Source organism: Buteo buteo, chromosome 23, assembly GCF_964188355.1.
Source record: "Buteo buteo chromosome 23, bButBut1.hap1.1, whole genome shotgun sequence".
In the NCBI taxonomy this organism is placed as follows: Eukaryota; Metazoa; Chordata; class Aves; order Accipitriformes; family Accipitridae; genus Buteo; species Buteo buteo.
This window is the reverse complement of record NC_134193.1, coordinates 3579021-3597757: the sequence shown is the minus strand read 5'-3', so window position 1 is coordinate 3597757 and position 18737 is coordinate 3579021. Positions and strand designations below refer to the sequence as shown.

Below are 18737 nucleotides of genomic sequence, written 5' to 3'. Positions count from 1 at the left end.
AGCTGAGGCAACGGCACAGTTTGGAGGGGTTAATCTGCAGGTCAGGGTTCTGCCATGCTCGGACACTGGTTCTACCCTGCTTGGTCTGCCAGAGCAGAGTCTGTCTGCCCTGAGTGAGGATGTCCCCAACCGATCCAGCCTCTTCCTGCCAACCACCAAGCTCAGGTTTTTGCACAACCTGGGGCCACAGGAAAAGGTGGGCTGGTGACTCCCCTTTTTTTCTTGTTATGCAGGGGCTGTGCAGGCACTGCCACGGCCAACGAGGCTTGGGCAGGACAGGGCTCTGCTCTGTGCCCTCTTTGTCTTGCCTTCTGCTTGTACAGGTTGCTGGACCATTGCTGTCCCCAGCATCCCGCATCCTCGGCTGGTGTAAAACAGCAGCAGCCCTTGGGATGTGCCGTGGGAGCTGGTGCGTGGCTGCTCTCATCAGACAGGCTTTCCCAGCCCACGATGGAGAGCTCGCTTGCTGTGCCTGCGATGGTTCCTGGGTTTTAGTGGAGCTGGTACAGGTTTCATCCAGCTCTTGCCCAGAAAACTCTCCTTTGGGGCCTTCCCGGTGGTCTCCTGGTGTCTGGTCCTGCCTGGTAATGGGCTGGCTGCGTTGCAAGCCCGGGGTCACGCTAATGTGGTTATGCACCAGTGCATTTACCAACAGCGTGGGGTTGTTATTGCAGGGCATGTTATCAAAGTACCCTGTCTGCAGCACCCAGACGCTTTCTGATCCAGCTGGATCCGTCCTTTTGGGCAGGGACTGATGTTCCCACAAGGCACCCGTCCTTTCCTGGAGCTCCCAGCACACTCGTGCCATTTTCTCCTCTGGTCCCACATTCAGAAAGCTATCCCTCCTACGCTGCCCCACCATGAGCTGCCACAAACCGTGGGGACGTCAGCCAGTTACTGTAAGTGACTTGGGCGAGGAGAAATCAGGGTGTTGTGAAGACAGAGTCAAAGACGCCCCGTATCGGTGCCGATCTCCTGAGACACCCAGTTTTAGCAGATGGCTTTAGCTCTCACTTGAAAAGCTGCATTTTCTGATATTGATCACATTATCTGAGGGTACATCCTGTTGCTAAGTTTGGCTGCTTCCTCCGTTCAACAGCTGTTGTGCAGCTACAGCTGCTTTAAACCTGCGCGGTGGGGATGGCATGTGTCGGGGAGGGGTGGTTTGGCGCTCGTAAAAATGGATCCCGGGTTTCGTTTGACCGTGGTGAGCGAGAGCAATATGATGTCTCAGAGGTGCCGTGGTGAGCAGGGTTGCATTCTGCCCTTTCCTGCCCGGCTAGTGAGTCATGGCACGAACAGATGCTGAGGACATGGTGCTGCAGGGGAAATATTTGGGGCACTAAATCAAAGCAAAGTGGCGGCATCTTACATTGAAGTTGTTCTCAGGAAAACGGTTCCCTAATCCTGACTGCCTGGTATCTGATTTTGCGGTTGTGTTTGTACACGTGCTCTGACCTGTGTCTCGAGGTGCAAAGCGAATGCAGGAACAGTCGTTCTCCCCAGCTTAGAGCCCTTGTACCCTCTGTGGCTTGCCAGAGAAGCAGCCCCGTGGTCTGTGTCCTGCCCTACCCATCGCAGGAGCTTGGCCAGGCCAAACCCTCTGCAAATCCCTATTTCCAAAGGGCGCGTTTGCCCCGCTCAGCGATGGCTGCCAGCAAAAATCGCCAGCCCGGGGGGCTTTTAACCCGCTCCATCCTCCCCAGGGCAGCAGCTCTGCCCTCGCACCCGCACCCCTCGTGCTGGCGCTGGGTCACCAGCTCCCCTGAGCTCTGCCGTGCTGGGGAGTGACCAATCTCTGCATTTAAAATCCCCAGAGATGGGATGATGCTCTTTGGTCTTCTTGGGAGAGGCGAGTGCAGCAGCCGGCTCCTTGCTCTGGGCAGCCCTTTCTGACCATCACCCAGCCCTCGGGGCTGGGGCCGGGATGTGTTGCCTCTGTTCATCCTCTGCCTGCCTGTCTGTGTTAGGAATTTCTCTCTTCTCCCCAGCCTGGTGGGCGAAAACAAGTCTGGCTCTTTCTGATATAATTTTGCAAAGTTGGAGCTCTTTGCTGCAATTAGCTGGTATTTAAACCCTCGCTAACCCTTAACATCCTAATGACAATAATAATGATGCTCCACACGTCCTGCAGTGCCACGCATCTAAAGATTACACTCGCTAATTAATTAAGCCCCGACCGCCCCCCCCCTTCTCTCACTGAGGAGAAGAAATCGCTAAGAGTCTCTTAAGAAAAAGGACATAAAGGCAGGGAAATCCAGGCACCAAAACAAGACAAATGGGGATTTGAAGACAATCCGGGCCGGGCCCATGTGACCCGAGGAGTGGACCAGGCAGGAGAAAGGATAAAAATGCCAAGCACAGAGCGGCGAGAGAAAACAACCGCCAGCTTAAAAACCCGGGGAAAGAAAAGCACCAAGATGAAGGGAGTGACAAAGCATCAAAGGGAAGAGAAACCAAAGGCGTCGGAACAAAGGACAAGCTGGAACAAAGGACCAAAGAGGGGAGAACAAAAGCACTAAATAGAAAACAAAGGCAGGGGACAAGAAAAGCCCCTCTGTCGGGGCTGAGCTGGAGGGTCCCGGCCCGGGTGGCGGTGCTGCGGGTCCCCGCTGGAGCCGGGTTGGCGGAGGGTGCCAGAGCCTGGGAGCAAAGGCCCTGGGGAGCCCAGTTTCGCCTTTGAATCGGAGGCGATGGACTCGGCCCCCCCAGTGCCGTGCCGTCTCGGGTGGTGCGTGGAGGTCGGCCGCAGCCTGGGGATGCGGCTTTGCTCCCGCGCTGCCCTCCGGCCTCGGCCCCCTCCGGTCCCGCTGTGTGGTCCGGCCATTCCCTCCCTGCCCTCTCTTCGGCTCAGCCTGCTCAGCATCACCCTTCCGCGCTTCCCTCCCCACGCTCCCCCACCGCAGACGCCTCGACGCAGCCCCCTGCCCCGTCTGCCGCCCCAGTCCTGCGGCGTGGGGGCGGCTGGGGATGCTCTGGGGAGGCTGCCAGGCTGGCTGCGTCCTCCCCACCCCGTGGCTTTCCCTTAGGAGAGCAGCCATCGGCCAGTGCTGCGTGTGTGGCTTAGCCTGGTCCAGCCTGCTGGGCTGTGCTCCGGGGAGGATGATTCGCATCGGCCTGGATTAAAAACAACAGCAGCATTCAGGTTGGGAATAGAGAGTTACAGAGATGTGATGCCGCTTTGTTTCCTCTCCCCGTCGAATCCCTGTTTGGAGCTGAAAGTCCCCGGCAGGGTTGTTGGCACGCACGGGTCCGGCTGTGTTACGCGTGCCGCCTTGCGGGGGGATGCGGCGGGTACCCCCAGGGTCGGGCAGCCGGCGCGGGGCGAGGACAGTGGCGGTGGATGGGAGCCCCGCCGGAGCTGGGGTGCTGGCAGCTGCAGTTGCAGCAGGCGCTCGGCTCTGCCTGGGGTGCTTTGGCTGCTTGTAGCTGCGATAGTTTTGGAAGCAGCGGGTGATTTCAGTGTCTTTTGGAGGTGCCAATCTGGCACCAATCTCTCAGACAGCCGGAGAGCCAGGGGCTTTCTGAAAATCCCCCTTCCAGACCCAAAATGTGGCTCTGGTCCCAGGTCTGTTCTCCATCACGTGCCCTGGCCACACACCTTTCCTGTGAGCCAGGTGGTGGCAGCTCCTCTGTGTCCTGCCTGCAGGCAATGCTGCCCAAAGCCACGCTCTTCCACCAGCACATCGCCCTCGGCAGAGGCTGGCGGCTGGGCGGGGAGGAGGCCGGAGCAGTGGGATGCAGGATTTTAGCACAGTGTTCAAACACTTGCAGCCGCAGCATTGCGTGCTGTGTCTGCTACAGGGAGCGTTTTGGTCATTTCTAAATGTTCTGCCCAGGTATTTCTGCTCATGGACCAGCTTGAGTTTACCTGCAATTTCAGCCCATGCCACCCCAGCTCTGCTTTCCTACAGAATCATTATCTGCTCAATTTTACTTTGCTTTTTTGGACAATCTCTCTTTGAGCATTGGCTAAGAACTGAGCTGCTCCGAGCGCGCTCCCCACAGAGCAATCCTGGAACATCTTGGTTTTATTATGCCCAGATTAGAGCCTGTTACGCTGTGGGCGGACTCGCTCACACATCCCCGACTCCCTGCAGTAGCCGGGCACTGCCAGCGCCGGGGAGGAAGGCAGCACGGAGCTCCCAGCCGCTGGAAACGCCTCTGAAGTGGCCAGGATAAATTGTGGTGTTTGGGTGGAAATAATTGGTAGGTTAATTCCTGGAGCTCGCCCACCACCCTGCTAGGAGCCCACGAGGGCAGGCGCCAGGCGGGGAAGCAGGCGGAGAAGCTGCCAGCTCGGAGAGGGTTTGGGATGTGCTGCTTTCACAGCGATCGTCTCCCAGTGCACGTGACCCAGCCGTTGTCCCACGCTGAGCCCCCAAACCAGGGGCGGTGGGCAGGCAGGGGCTGTAGGAGATCTGCCAGGGAGGCAGACACAGGGAAAGGCAGCACCTGGGCAGCACAAAGCGGGTACAAGACTATCACGACAGGCTGCCTGTCGCCTGGGGATACAGAGGGCTGGACGAGACAGGTCGCTGTCGGAGCCCTGGCCCTTGGCGTGCCGCGTCCCTCAGCCCTATGGACTATGAGAGCTGGATACAATGGAGTGAACTGAGGACAGCCCCAGAGCCGCCGCGGTTCCAGAGGGTTTGAGCTTCTCCTTTAGTATTGTCGTATCAGCTTGGGTTTAATGGGCTGCAGATGTCTGTCTGTCTGCCTGTGCGAGACCACAGTGCGTGCGCCTGGTACGGCTCCCCAGGAGTCGGCTCTCACCGAGTGACGAGTGAAGTGGCTGGGGACACGGTGCTGGCCTCACCGGGGCATGTCCAGCCTTGGAACCTTTTGGCTGAGGGCTTGTCACTGGGTCTGCTGGGTTGCAAGGGACCCATTTGGGTCCCTCTGCTTGCTCACCAGTCCGGCACAGCTCCTCCTTTCTGAGAAAAGCAGCGTGGCTGCTCGCCACCCCTCGGCTTGCAGAGGGGGACGCTGTGGGATTGCCCTCGTCCCGCATGCATTGGGTTATCGCGGAATGCACAAGGCAGGTCTGGAGGCGGGACCTGGGGAAGATTTGGACCCCATCATCTCCCCCATCCACGGATGGCCAAGGCTCCTGAGCTGCTCCTTGGCTTCTCTCTTTCCCTTGGCCCCGCTTGTGCTGCTGCTTTCCCAAAGCCTTGGGGCTGCTTCTTGGGATGCTTCGCATCCCCAGGGCCAGTGCAAGGATAACACTGTGCTTGTTATTTTTGGTGAGATCGGTGGTGTTTGTGAAATGCCCAGAGGTACCCCCTGTCCCACTGCGTACTGTGAAGGAGGGCTCTGACGGGAGCAGGGAAGGGGAGCAGGAGAGGGGCCCGATGAGCCCAACTGCGCCAATACAGCGAGGAGCTGAGCTGGCACGTGGCTCGCCGGGGTGCTGCCACCACCGGGCACTGCCACCATGTCAGCTCAGGCATTGCCACCATGCCAGCCTGGGCCAGCTAAGCAACTTGCTGGCCAAACAGCCCCTGGGGTGGGGTGCGTGGCAGCGACCTTGCGGGCAACGGTAGCACCTTCAGCTGCATCTTCCCTAGATTTTTCACAGGCAGCGCATGAGGCGAGGAGCCACGGTGGCAGCTGGCAGGACCCATGCAGCTTGCTCCCCGTTAGCAATTGCTTTGCAACTTTCCCAGGCTGGTGAGGAGTAAAGCACATGCCCATTTCCAAACAATGGGTCCGCTTCCGCGCAGGAAGCAAGGTCGGATTTGTTCTCCCTGCTTTGCCCCCTCCGGCCAGTTATAAAGGGGCCAAGCCATTGTCTGAACCATTTCCATGACTCAGTCACCAGTATCCTGCGATCGGGAGGCCGGGATTCGCAGCCAGCACAAAGCAGGAGGCACGGCTCCTGCGGCCAGCGGCACTGCAGGCTCCGCAGCAGGGTGGGGGGCTTGGGAAAAGGAAGGCGAGCGCTGGCCGTGCCTTTCCCCTCCGTGCTCCTTGCGCTGGCGGCAGCGGGATCTTTGCCCCCATCATTTTTTCTGGTCCCTCCACCCATTGTCCCGGCTTCCTTCTGCTGAGGGAAGCAGAAAGCCGGGAGAGGGATCGCAGGGTGGGAGCAGTCCTGGTTGCTTGCCCGGGTGCAGCCAGGTAGGGAGAGATGGAGCAGGAGCTGAGCGGGCCCTCTGCGACCCTGTCTGAAAGGATGGGGACTGTCTCTGTACCATCGTGTCCGTCCTGACACCTCGTGCCCATGGTCCTGTGGTCGCCCTGCGCGTCCTGGGGATGCCCCATGGGTCCTGGGGATGCTTCACAATGAGGTGGAGAGAAGGGCTTGTGGGTGGAGCTGATGTGGCTCAAAGGAGGACATGGGGAGGAGCAGAGCCAGGATGGGGACAGGACCCATGGGTGCGTGGGTGGTGACGCCTGGGGATGGGCAGTTGGGCCTCCACCTCCTGGTGCCCATCTGGGAGGTGATGATGGACCCAGGCGACCGCGGTGTGGCTAGCACTGGGGCGACCTGCCAGGCAGTGGGCAGGGAAGACCACCGCGGCCACCACGGCCACTGGGGACGGGGAGGAAGGAAAGGAAAGTGAAAGTCTGTGGCTGCTGCTCCGGCCTGGCTGTTGCTATGACGACCCGAACAAAGCTCCCGCTCCCTCTTTTTTGGCTCAGTCTTGCTGTTCCTCGGCCCCTTTGTTAATTGTTTCCCTGTCCAGTTTGGGGGATGCGCCTCCCGCCTTCTCCTGTCCCTGGAGCGGCTCGGGGGGCCTCGCTGGGGCAGCCGCAGCCCCAGGAGCGCACAGAGGTCTCTGCGAGCTCGCCTGCGCGCTCGGCGCTCGCTTGGCCGCCGATAACCGTCTCCCTCACGTGACCTCTCGGGGTCTTCTCTCAAGCCGCGGGGATGAGAGCGTTGGCAGCTGGCAGCGCCGGCTGAGAGGGGCCGGTGGCTTCGGTGGGTGCATGAGGCTGCCTGCACTGCCCATGCATGGGATGGCACTGGGGGCAGCCAGTCGTCCCCGTCCACCCCCAGCTGGGGAGGGGGCTTCAGAGGGGCTGGAGGGGGCCTGGCTGGTGCAGGGGGAGCTGCCTTTGCATCCTTCCCTGCTGCGTGTTTGGTACTTGCTGCACAGGCCCAGGAACGCTGTGTCTTCTCTGGGCCTCAGTTTCTCCATCTGTGAAATGGGAACATGTATCACTGAGTGCCTTTACGTTTTGGAGTCTGTCGGTGCAGCCCACTTGCTGCCTTTCATTTCCAAACACTGTTGTGCTTTGTGTTTAATCCTGTGGGTGAAGATACCTGATGGGAAACTCCCAGATAACTTCTTGCCTGGCTCTGCCCAGCTCTGCTCATTCCCGTGTGGTGGGCACAGAGCAAGGGGGGGACCGTGTGTTGGGGTGGATGTGGGTGTGGGTGCCTGAACCCCTCCAGAAACCCCATGTTCCTGGTTAGTGTGTCGGGGCTACGGGAGCCGGGAGTCCCGGGAGCCCAAGCTCTTGTCTTCTGTTCCTGGGACTGGGTGAAAACAATGTTTGGAAAAAAGAAAATTCCCATGGAAGAAAATAACGGTGTGGGGGAGGAAATGGCTTCGAGTCAATGGGAATTTTCCCCGTTGGTAAAATGTAAACAGTTCTCCTTCAATGTTGACATAACATTTAAAGATTTCATTATACAAAAAAGACTGTTTGTCAACATTTGTTTGTCCAAACCAACCCCCTCGCTCTCCAGCTGGAGCACCATTTTGCTCTGAATGAAGCATTTTTTTTCCTTCGGGAAGGCGGGTGATGGCATTCCCGGTGGAGCCGTTGATGGGATGCGGGGTGTGGGGTGCAGGATGAGGGGTACGGGGTGAGCTCCTCAGCGGCCGAGGGCAGCAAAGGCCCAACCAGAGCCCCGTTTCCCCGGGGAGAATACACCCGATACACCCGAGCTCCCAGCTGGGTTATCTGCTCAGCACAAGCATGTGTGTGTGTGTGTGTGTCCCAGCTCATGTGCGGGAATGCTGTCTGTCTGTCTGTCTGTCTGTCTGTCTGGAGGGCAGCTGGCTGCCCCTTGCCCCCCCCCGCTCCGTGCCAACGTTGTCTCCCAGACCCATGACGGTCTTGTGGCTGCGGGCTGGTTGCGGTGGTCTGGGTGAAGGCGCAAAAAATTGGGGGCGATGTGGGGAGGAGAGGCTGGAAGCCAGGCTTTGGGGTCTGTCACTTGGCGTGCCATGGTTTTGGGACTCCCTCCCCCCGGAGCTGTGGGCTGTGCTTTCTGCAAGCCAGGCATTGTTCCAGTCCCTCGCCGGGAGTGGGTAGGACCGATCCCTGCACGGACAGACGGGGGTCCCGGGGTGTCTCCCAGGACTCCACCGAGTCGTGCCTTAATCTTTAGGGGTGTCTCAACCCCACCACAGGACTCCAGGGCAGAGGGTGAGAACAGTCCGGGGGCTCCCGGCGGTGTCACGCGTGGGTCCCCCGGCGGGGCAGGAGGTCCCGAGGGGAGGGGACGGGGCAGAGGGGCCGCCCCGGAGCCGGCTGCTGGCTGGCTGGACCGGTGTCCCTCCTCCTCCTCCTCCTCCTCCCTCCTCCTCCTCCCTCCTCCTCCTCCTCCTCCTCCTCCTCCTCGCTCCCTCTCTCCGCCCGGCGCCGGGGCAGCTCCCACCGGAGGCGCTGGGGACATGGAGCGGACCTGAGCCGGGCGCGGCGGCGGAGCCCGCACCGGCACCGGCGGCAGCACCGAGAGCGGCGGCACCGAGGAGCGGGGCGCAGCGCTGCAGCGCGGCGGAGCCGTGAGTGCGGGCGGGGGGCACGGCCCCGGGGGCGGGGGGGGGGGGTAAGCACGGGCATTGCCCGGGGGGGGCGGGGGGACACACAACGAAACGACCCCGGGCCGATGAGCATCCTCCCGGGGAGACGAGCATCCTGCTGGGTCGTGGTCACCGAGCCCGGTTGGGTTGGGGGGGGGGGGGGGCGCCTGGTAGGACACCCCCCCCCCGCTTCCCAAAGCCCGTTTGCTTAAATAGGAGAAGGAAAAAGAGGAAAGGGGGCGGGGGGTGGTGGTGCAGGGCCCGTCTCCCTGCACAGCCCCGTCCCCTCTGCAAAGTTAGGGGCTGCAAACTCTCCTCCGAAAGCCCCCCCCACCCCGCGCCAGCAACCGGGTCGGGGCGAGGGAGAGTCCGGCAGACAAGGGGTTAAGCCACGGGCACCCCCCCAGGGGGCACAGGACCGGCAGGCAAGGGGTTAATCCATGGACGACATCCCCCCCCCCACCCCCGACCCTTGACCTGGCTACCAAGAGTTGCCCCACTGAAGCCCCCCTCCCCGGGACCCCCATGCCACCCACCCGGGAAGGTTTCTCGCCCCTTCCCGCAGGTCACGGTAGGACCTGTCCCCTGTCCCGGGCACACAGCCCCGGCCCCCACCGGGTGCTCAGGGTCGGGGCTACAGGGGAGGGGGGACAGCGGGGTACAGGCTGGCAGCCCCCCCAACCCGAGACACGGCACTGGGGGTCACAGCACAGGCACTGTGGACAGACAGACACCGTGGCACAGACGGACACAGGGCCCCGGGTGCCACGGCCAGCCCCTGGCACACGCGTGTGTCCACAGGGCTTGGGGCTGTTTGTGGGTGTTTGGGGACTTTGCGGTGCTCAGGGGTTGGGGTCCCCATCCCTCGTCCCCCGCCGTGGGATGGATGGGACCCTCCTGCCCCGTTCACGCAACTCCCACCGCCTTTTCGGTGGCGACGGGCGATTTCTGTCCGGTGTGACAGCATCGCTCCAGCCAGCCCCGCATCCCCGCAGCACCACCAGGAAGCAAGCGCGGGGTCCGGGCAGGAAAACTTGCGTGGCACCCATGGATGTTTGTCTGTCCGAGAGGGGCTGGGGTTTTTCTAACAAACTGCAGTGACAGCATCGCGATAACACACGGCCAGAGAGAGGGAGAGAGTTTGGGACCAGGGTCAGCGCTAAACTCTGTCGCTTGCTGAGACCTAAGAGCGGATGAACCTTGTCACTGAGATTACGTCTTCCCCAGCAGCCATGGCGGGTCCTGCCCGTGCCTCCGAGTCCCGTGTCCGACCCGTCCTGGGCAGATTTGGGTCTCTGGGGGCTGAAGCTGCTGCTCAGCGGAGCCTTCGCAGCAGCGAGGCTTGTGCCGTGGGGTCCCGCAGCCGTCTGGCAGCCCCACGGTGCTGTGCCGGGGTGGCTGGTGGGGCTGTGGGGGGATTTGGGGGATTTCCCCCCCCCCCCCCGGGTGCTGGTAGACCTGGGATCAGGGAGCCGCAAGGTGGGTGATGGAGCACAGCCCCTGCGTGGAGCTGGGTGCTCGCCCCCCCCCCCGGGGGGGACCCCCACAGTTAAACACCAACAAAGTTAGTGGCGGAAGAGAGAAACCGAGAGATGCATCACCCAGGGAGCCGTAAAGGAGAGGTTTTCGTGTGAAATGCGCAAATAAATACAAAGCTTTGCTTCTTTCCACCTCCGCCTAATGATTTCCAGTGTTTTATGCAGGGGTTTCGGTGCCAGTGAGGGATGCTGCCCAGGAAAAATTACAGACCGTGGCCGCATATTGTTCGAGTCTCGGTTACATCTTGTGAAGTACCTTCAGCATGGAAAACACTTGACTTCCAAAGCAAATCTGGAGTAATAGATTTTAGGAGTGAAAAAGGACCATTAGCTCAGCTAATGTGATTTTCTCCATAGCACAGACCAGATAATATCACTCAGTTACTCTCCTATTGAGCCAATAACTCGTGTTTGTAATTCATGCAATTTCCTTTTAGTTCAATTTAATTTTGTACAGAATCCATTCTGTTGACACTGATACAGTACTTTTTTTTTTTTAAAGCCTGCAATTTCAGAGGCTTTGTGTTAAAAATAGCTGCTGTCCTTTGACAAACGTGGGCAGGCTAAAGACAGTTTTCTAAATCATTTGCAAGTGACACATTTTTACCAGCATCTCCCTTCGTGCTGTTTATTTGTTTCATCACGACTGGCAGAGCCGCTGCCGGGGCTGCCCTCCCGCGGGGCTGGGGGCTCGCCCTTGGCATATGATCTAGCATCTCACGCAGGAGGCGAAATCCCTTTGGAGCAGAGTAATAGGTAGGAGCAGGGATCCCAAATTTTTAAAAATCCATTTTCCTCTGATGCGAAGCTCTTTGTGCCATTGGGCAGCTCACGTCCTCCGCCATGCCTGCGTTGCTTTTTTTACCCCTGCCAAATCAGAGCACCCAAACCATCCACCCCCCCCGAAAGTCCTTCTGACGAGCAAAGTTTGTTCCAGTCAGGGTGCAAGATGTCCTGGGGGGAATAGCTGGACTTTTTGTCTCCCTGCCGAAATGTCCATTTTCCGTGGGGCTGCCGGGGGAGCTGTGCCCTGGCACGCTGGGACGTAGGGGAGATGGAGCAGATCGTAAATTTGTTATGTGCTGGAGGGGTTTTAATTTCGTTCATGGGATGCAGAGGAAGGGTTTCTCTCTCTGTGCAGGGAACACAGAGGCACAGTAAATCTAGTCTCTCCGTGGGTTTATTTTTACATTTGTTACTTACTGGTGGCTTCCCCGGGGCGCTTGCCTGAGCCTGCCGCTCTCGCTGCCTGTCACCTTCCTGGAACCGAGACTCACCGGGGCCGAGCAGCCATTACGCACCCTGCGAGCAGGTCGGGGGACGGGGGCGAAGGGTGGCTCTGGGACCCGATAGCAGCGTCCTTTGCGCTCCCCAGGTGAGTGTTCGGGAGGAGATGGCCGGGGGGCTGCGTGCCTGCTGCTCCAGGGCTTGCAGAGTGCCGGAGACAGGCTGGGACACGGGTCCGAGCTGTGTCCCATGGACGGAGCACCCTCGGGGCCGCAGGGGGCTGGTGCTGCAGGTGTTGGGAGTTTGCTGGTGAGCGGGTGGGGTGGCGGAGCGAATCCCTGTGGGATACGGTGGGCTGCTTTGCTCGGGGCTGGGAAAGCTGGGTCACCTCTGCCGTCCCCAACCCTCCCGCGTGCTCGGCGCAGCCGTGGCTGCTCGGGGATCCGGCCCGTTCTCCGGCGTACGACAAAACCAAACAAACTTTGAAGGATTTTGACGTGGTGCTGGCAGGCGGTGGCTGTGCTTTTGGGGTCCCTCACTGCAGACCCAGTGGATCGGGGGGCAGGTCGGGGACCCTCGGGGCCGGCAGAGCGGCGGGACAGCTTGTAAGCCCACGGCCTGCGGCTGCTTGCTGTCCCGCACGAGCCGGCGCGGAGCGCGGTGAGCCCCGCTTTGTCTGCCCGCCGCGAAGCCGCGTTCCTGCTTGCTCCAGCTTTATCCCATTGTAAACATTTACCGCGGTTTTGTGTCGGGCCGGCTTTGTGCGTGCACGTGTAATTGCAGAAATCAGAAAAGCTTTTATTACCGAAGCGACAACCTTTAACAGGCGGCTGCGACCGATTGTAGGGACGTGCTGTCAGTACAGCTCTGCCCCCGTTTTACACCCTGGAAGTTCCCAGCCACGCTAATAAAATGCGTACTGCTTATTTTCCTAAAGAAATAGGTTTACTGAAAAAGAAAAAAATCCACTCACAGGCAGGGCAGTTGCTACCTACAGCCTGCGATGCCGTGGAGAAAGCCGGCTGGCCTCTTTTGTTCTCTCTTGCGGCCGTGCTGCTGAACATAGCATCGCCACAAACTGGGAACTAGTAATGAAATATTTTCATTTTCCCTCAGCTAGAAAATACTGATGGGTCAAAGCTGCCTCTTTTTGTGCGTCTGACAGCAGCCTGGTCTGGCAGCGGGGCTGATGGAGGACTTGTACTCGGCAGGAGGGAGAGCCCAAAAAGACTGGCAGCCTCGGGGTCGGGCGTTCCCCGGCTGGGGGTCCCTTGCAGCATCGCGGCCACCCCTGACCAGCCAGGGCTGGGCTATCCCAGGCTCTGCTGCTGTATTTTTCACAAACTTTGTGGAGGTTTTGGTTTCATTGCACTGCGGGGAGGAAGATTTGGACCCCTCAGAAGTTTTGCACGATGCATTACTAATTTCCACCCCATTTTAACCCAGTAAAGAACATGCAAAAGGGAAATAAATCAGTGCAGCTTATGACAGTTCTGCTGGAAAATATCTCGGTGCCTTTACCCCGTCCTGCGCCTTTTGGGGAGTAACTTCAGGAGTGATATCCGCTCCCTTGGGTAGAGCTGCCGCTGGCCCGGCCGTGCCCCTGGGGAGCTCCTCATGGCTGGGTGCTGCTTGTGCACGGCTGAGAAGTGCGTGGGCTCCTCCAGCACAAGGAAAGTTGGCAGGGTCCAAGGCATCAACTTTTGGAAAATTTTCTGCTGCTTGGAAGCCCTCCCGCCCTCCCTTCCTCCCACTCCATGTCCACCTGCTCCAGGACCACATGTCCCAAGCTGGAACCGCTCCAGCCCCGAACAAGAGCCCTTGGTCTGCCCAGTCCCACCAGCTCGGCGCTGGCGGGGAGGGAGGCTGGGGAGGTGCGGGGGGCACGGCTGGCCATGCTGGGCCCCGGCTCGCATCAGTAAACGCCCCAGCCGCTTCGATGGGTCAGTAAAAAATATGAGTAGGGGATGCAGAGCCTGAGTCTGCCTCAACAAAGCATTTATACAAGTGCACTGGAGCACATGGCTGAAGTGGCTGATAGCATTAGGGGCATTGCTGAAACAGCCTCGTCCCCTTCGCCTCCAAGCACCCTGCCAGCACCTTGGACCTCAAATGGCTCTGCAGCTGCTTTTAGCTCAAATGTGTTGTTTTTCAAGGGGAAAGCTACCACGAACATTGTACTGGGGGGAAGCTCCCTTCCCTGCCTTCTTGTCCCACTCCTGCTTGCAGCCCTTCAGCTGAAGAATGCAAATTGGGAGATGGATCTGAAATATTTGAAATTCTGCCTCTCCATAATTTAATGCTCCATTACCACCCAGGCCTGCTCGAGGCATGTGACCATTATAAAAGATGCAGTCTGGTGGCTGCAGAGGCCGGGCAGCCTCCCCTCCACGTACCCCCGGGTGTCTTATCAGAGAGGAACAAGATAATGTGGCTCATCATTAAAGCGGACTGGAAGAGCCCTGCGAGCACCCACTAGCCCGAGCCAAAATCTGCTGGCCCGAGTTATTATTTTTTAATTCTGCCTGGCGAAGGCAGCTTGTGGCAGTTTATTGTCTGTTGGGAGGAAAGAGGATAAGATTATAAATTAAATATAGCAAAGAGAATTAAAAGAACGTGGGGCAGCAGCAAGCCCAGTGGGGGTATTTGATCCTCTTTGCCCATGCAAAATGGGGTTATCATGAGCTGGGGTGAGCCAGAGTCTTAACAGGAGAAGGAAAAGAAGATGTAGAAGCAGGTAGATAGAAATACCCGACGGCATTGCCAGCACCATGCAGCAGCTTCTGCCACCGCTGTGGTGCTGGGGTTGCCGCCTTCCCCTGCTGCCACCAGGGCCTTCACCGCTACTGGGTGAGAGCCAGAAATCAAACTTCTTTGGGCTTAAGTCAACCTGCCCGATTCAGAGGGGCTGGAAGGGCCGAGCGCAGCCAGGTAACTCGGTGGTGGGATGCCAGGGCCAGGCGTGCCGGCAGACCCCGTATGGCAGCACTGCGGGGGGGGGAGCGGGGGCATTTCCCAGCAGAGACGAGGTTTTTCATGCCACTGTACTCAGCACCCATTGCAGCAATAGTCACCTAGTGCGGTGCCCTGGGTGCCCGGATGGGTGTGGGTTTGCAGCGAGCAGCCCTCATCCTCCGTAGTCTTCCTCCCTTGTTGATAGCACAGCACGGCTCCGGTCTGCAGCCTTGTTCAGAGCCTGGAACACCACTTGTTTGAAAAAGCTGAGCTAGGTGGTGGTGCGGGTTGGGCGGCAGCGGACGTGCCGGGGTGCGCAGAGCCGGCAGTCCTGGGCTTGCCACGTCTGCTCTGCTCCCCGTGCCGGCTGGCGAGGCCACTGGGGAACCAGTCCCCAGCGCTGGGCAACCCACATCCCTCCTGCCACCACCCCATGGCTGGCAGGGTGCTTTGTCCCCACCGTGTCCCTCTCTGCGGGACGCAGAGAGGAGAAGCAGAAACTGGGCACCGCGCAGAGCCGGGACAAAACCTGCGGGGCAGGGCGAGCGTGGCTGCGAGGATGAGGTGTGCGTGCAAGGGTGTGCAAGCTCTGAGCTGGGTGGGAGGGTCCCCCCCCCCAGGGCAGCCCCTCTGGTTCACCTGCCAAAAGTGAGCTGATGTGGGAAGGGTTTAGAAAACCCTCTGCCCTGGCCCAGGGTGGTGGCCCTGCCTGCTGCCTGCCTGCCCACGAGGGCGGAGGGGAATGCCAAAGCCTGGCTTATCTTTTGTCTGGAACAATAGAGGGCTTGGCCCTATTGTTCTACCTTGCACGCCCAGCCGGAAAGTCAGTCCCCTGGGACAGGGGGCTTGCACACGAGTGTGCCTGTCTGCAAGAGGGGATTTATGGGCAGGGTTGGCAGGGCCATCCTCGCCAGTCTGCGCTGCGTGGCCCTGCGTGGGTGTTGCTGCCCGTGGGCAGCTCTGCAGGTGAATACCCGAGTGGGAGAGGTGGCAGCTGGAGACCTTTCCTGCTCATTTTTCTTGCCGTGACACAGGGATTTCAGGAGCTGGAGGGTTAATCTGGGGGAGGTCCCCAGGGCTACACCTGGGCAGGACCCATCGGTACCTGTGCAGGCTGCAGCATGGGCAGAGGCAGAGCGCTCTTTGCCTTTCTTGGAGGCTCTCGGGCTGTGATTTGGATCTCCAGGTGCAACGCTGGCCTTTGGGCTTCCCGTGCCCAGTCCATCCTGCTGCATTGCTTCAGGTCTGTGGAACCGCCCTGGGAACCGGGTCGGGGAACTTTGCCAGGGTGGCATGAAACGCCTCCGGGTCCCTCTTGTCCTCGCCTCATTGTCCGAGACCCGCTCCACGGCACACGAGTGGTGAGCAGCACAGCGGGGTATGCGTGCCTGCCCGCGTGTGCCTGCCTGCGCGGGCAGAGCAACTGTCCCTGCCCACAGCTCCGCTAAGCCGTGCACGGGAGCGCGCCGGGACACGGCACGTGGAGGCAGGAGCTGCCAAAGCCCCTCGCTGGAGGGAACAGGCTCGGGGACCCCAGGGGAAATCGGGATACGGGGAGGGGGAGACAGGTGCCACCGGGCACAAAGAGCCCCTTGTGTGCTGGTGTTTGCTGTGGGACACAGGGAGCCCCGGGCTGGCTGGGGGCAGTTGGATACCCCCTTGTAAACAGGGAGGGCTGTCAGCTTCTTGCTGGAGCGCCTTTGCCCTTGTCTGTGCTGTGTTTTTGTCGTGCAATGAAAACTATCCCAGCGGGCCAGTAAACCCAAATTTCTCTACTCACCCGGAGGAGAGGAGCCGGGCCGGGAGACACTGCATGACCAGATTTTCATGGGCTTTAATTCCTTTGAAGCAAGAGGGGAGAGAAGGGGTGAAGCGTGAACCAGCCTCGCGGGATGGTCACGGTTTGGAGGGTGGCTGCTGCTGGATCCCTTGGGTCCTGCAGTGGGATGGGTGGTGGGGTGTCCCCCACCCCCCAGAGCCTGGGGTCTCTCCCTGAGCTGAAATAATGGTAGCGATAAAAATGGCATGAACCAGACCCCCGCTCCCTTCTGTGATTTCTCTCTTGCAAATATGAGACCTGCCCAGCTAACAGGACCACCGGCCCCAGGAGGTGATGCCGGTTGTGAGCCCCATTGCTGCTGCTGCAGGATGCTCTGGCTCACCCGCAGGGTGCAGAGCGACGGGAGGGATGAGCTACCATGGGAGCCTGAATCCGCACCCTAAATCAGGGGTAACACCATGAAAGTGGCCACAGCTTACACTAATAAGGGGAGAAGTCAGGCCGAAAGCTTTTTCCTTGGGGGTCTTCATCCAGACTCAGCCAGCCATGACTTTTCTGAGCCGAAGCACAGCAGGAGCGGAGTCAGGATTGCCATTAGTAAGGATGTGATGATTTGGAGCAGATGATGGACAGCTACTGGCACCGAGCACCCGTCCTTCAGGCTGCCTTTTCTTTCAGAGGGGGGTTGATGATGGCCTCGATGGCTTGCGGGGCAGCTCTCGTCACGCCAGTAAAAAAAAATCTGTTGCTGAAATGTCAAGTGGCCCCAGCAGCTGGAGCTCGCCCCTGCCCCAAATTTTGGCAGCAGCTGGGGAGGGCGAAGTGGCTCCACGGAGCCTTTGTCCCTCGGTGTCCAAGCATGCGACAGCTCGGGCATAAGGACCTGTTTGTTGCAGCTCAAGATCCCGTGCAAAAGGACCCGAAGGTTTCCGGGGTGCTGCAGGGCATGGGGCACTGTGAGCGGAAGCGCGGCCCCATGATTTTTGGCTGCCACCATGGGCTTGGGTGCCATGTGTGAGAGGTACCGGGGCTGGCTCCGAGCATTCTTTCGGTGCTCACGTGTGTCCCTGGCTCACCCGGGGAAACGTGAGTGCAAACAAGATGGGATTGCTCCCTGCAAATGGGAGCCCCCCCACAAAGCCTGGGGGCAGCTGAAAAAATAATGACATAGTGGAAGGTGTAAAATGCCCCAAGAAGCTCAACAAGGGTAGGGGGTGACGGACACCGGCCGATGCCATGGGATGCCATTGGGATGGACCGTGGGGCTGTGCCAAAACAGCACCAGGTCCTGCGTGCCACAAACCTCACCCGCGTGTCCTCCGTGGCACGGTGCGTGGAAAAAGGGTTCGGAAAGTGCTGCCCTCCCTGCAGCCCCAGCCTGGGAGGTGCCGGGCAGATCACTGTCGAGGCGGGTGAGCCCCGTGTCTTTTTTTTTTTCTAAGCAGGAGAGGAAAAGGGTCAGATGTCTTCACCTCTCCGTCATGCGATAGGAAAGTATTGTTTACGAAGCAGCCGAGTCAAACGTGCCCTCCGCTCTGCCTGGAAACGCTGAGTGAGTGAAATTACACAAAAACGACACCGAGATCGGCCTCTCCGATAAGCCCGAGGGCCGCTTTTGGGTGAGGGGAGGACAGAAACTGTGAAGAAAAGGAGGGAGATGTGCTAACCGCTCTCCCTTGCCGCACCGTGCCGTGCTGGCATCGCCGTGCCGTCCTGCCGCGGCTGGGTGAGTTATCCTTGTCTTTCACCTCCTGGCTCTGCTGACCTCATGCTATATGGGGTGGATCTTTATTTGTTCTGGGTTTGCTGATTTTTTAAATTTCTTTCCCATAATTGATTGTTCGATGCAAAGTGGTTAAATTGGGGAAGCGGGGAGGTGGAACGAGCTGATGCCTGTGCTGGGGTAGTGGGATGGGGTTTGGGAGCAGCCCCAAGGACCTCCACCGGGTCCCAGGGACCTGGCAGCTCCTCCGAGCACCCGCCACCCTGGGGACTTTCGGCTGCTGTTGGCATCACTGGGACCATGTGCCTGATCCAGCCACTCTGGGTGCTGTGTGTAAAGGCTCAGCACCCACGAGCCGGGCAGGTTTTGCTGGCCTTTTTTTGCATCCAGGCAAAGCCTTGCGCAAAGGAGGAAACTTGTTTTAAAAATTATTTCTGATGCAGAAAAAAGGCAAGGAAGAGTAAATACCTGTTCTTCAGAGTTCCTCCCTCCTCATGCATCCCCAGCGTCTTCCCTTGTTAACACGCTGTGATATTTTTGTTTCATTGGCTTGTAATGCAGGGGAAGATAGGAAGAGCAGAGGAGAGGGATGCAATAAGAGGGAGGTCTCTGAAAATATTAAGATTGTGGCATTTGTGCTGTTCCCTGGCACGTTTAGACCTGCAGGGAAGGGGAGTTTCTTCTTTCCGCACTTCTCCCTGGCCGTCCCTGCCCACGCTGCTGCTCATACCCGAGCAAAGCGCTCG

The 18737-nt window shown here is 59.3% G+C and overlaps 1 protein-coding gene across 4 annotated transcripts in view; it reads left to right on the top strand.

Moving 5' to 3' along the window:
- Positions 1–18737, top strand: part of SOX13 (SRY-box transcription factor 13) — a 40554-nt gene that overhangs the window by 8272 nt on the left and 13545 nt on the right. Inside the window, exons 1-2 of one of the 4 annotated variants that reach the window (XM_075055393.1) lie at positions 8347–8391; positions 8617–8750. The exons of 1 other annotated variant lie outside the window; for it this stretch is intronic. The gene's annotated coding sequence lies outside the window, so the exon portion shown is untranslated. Of the gene's footprint in view, positions 1–8346; positions 8392–8601; positions 8751–17565; positions 17995–18737 lie in introns of those variants that run through there. 2 more of the 4 variants (XM_075055392.1, XM_075055394.1) reach the window with 2 other exon arrangements.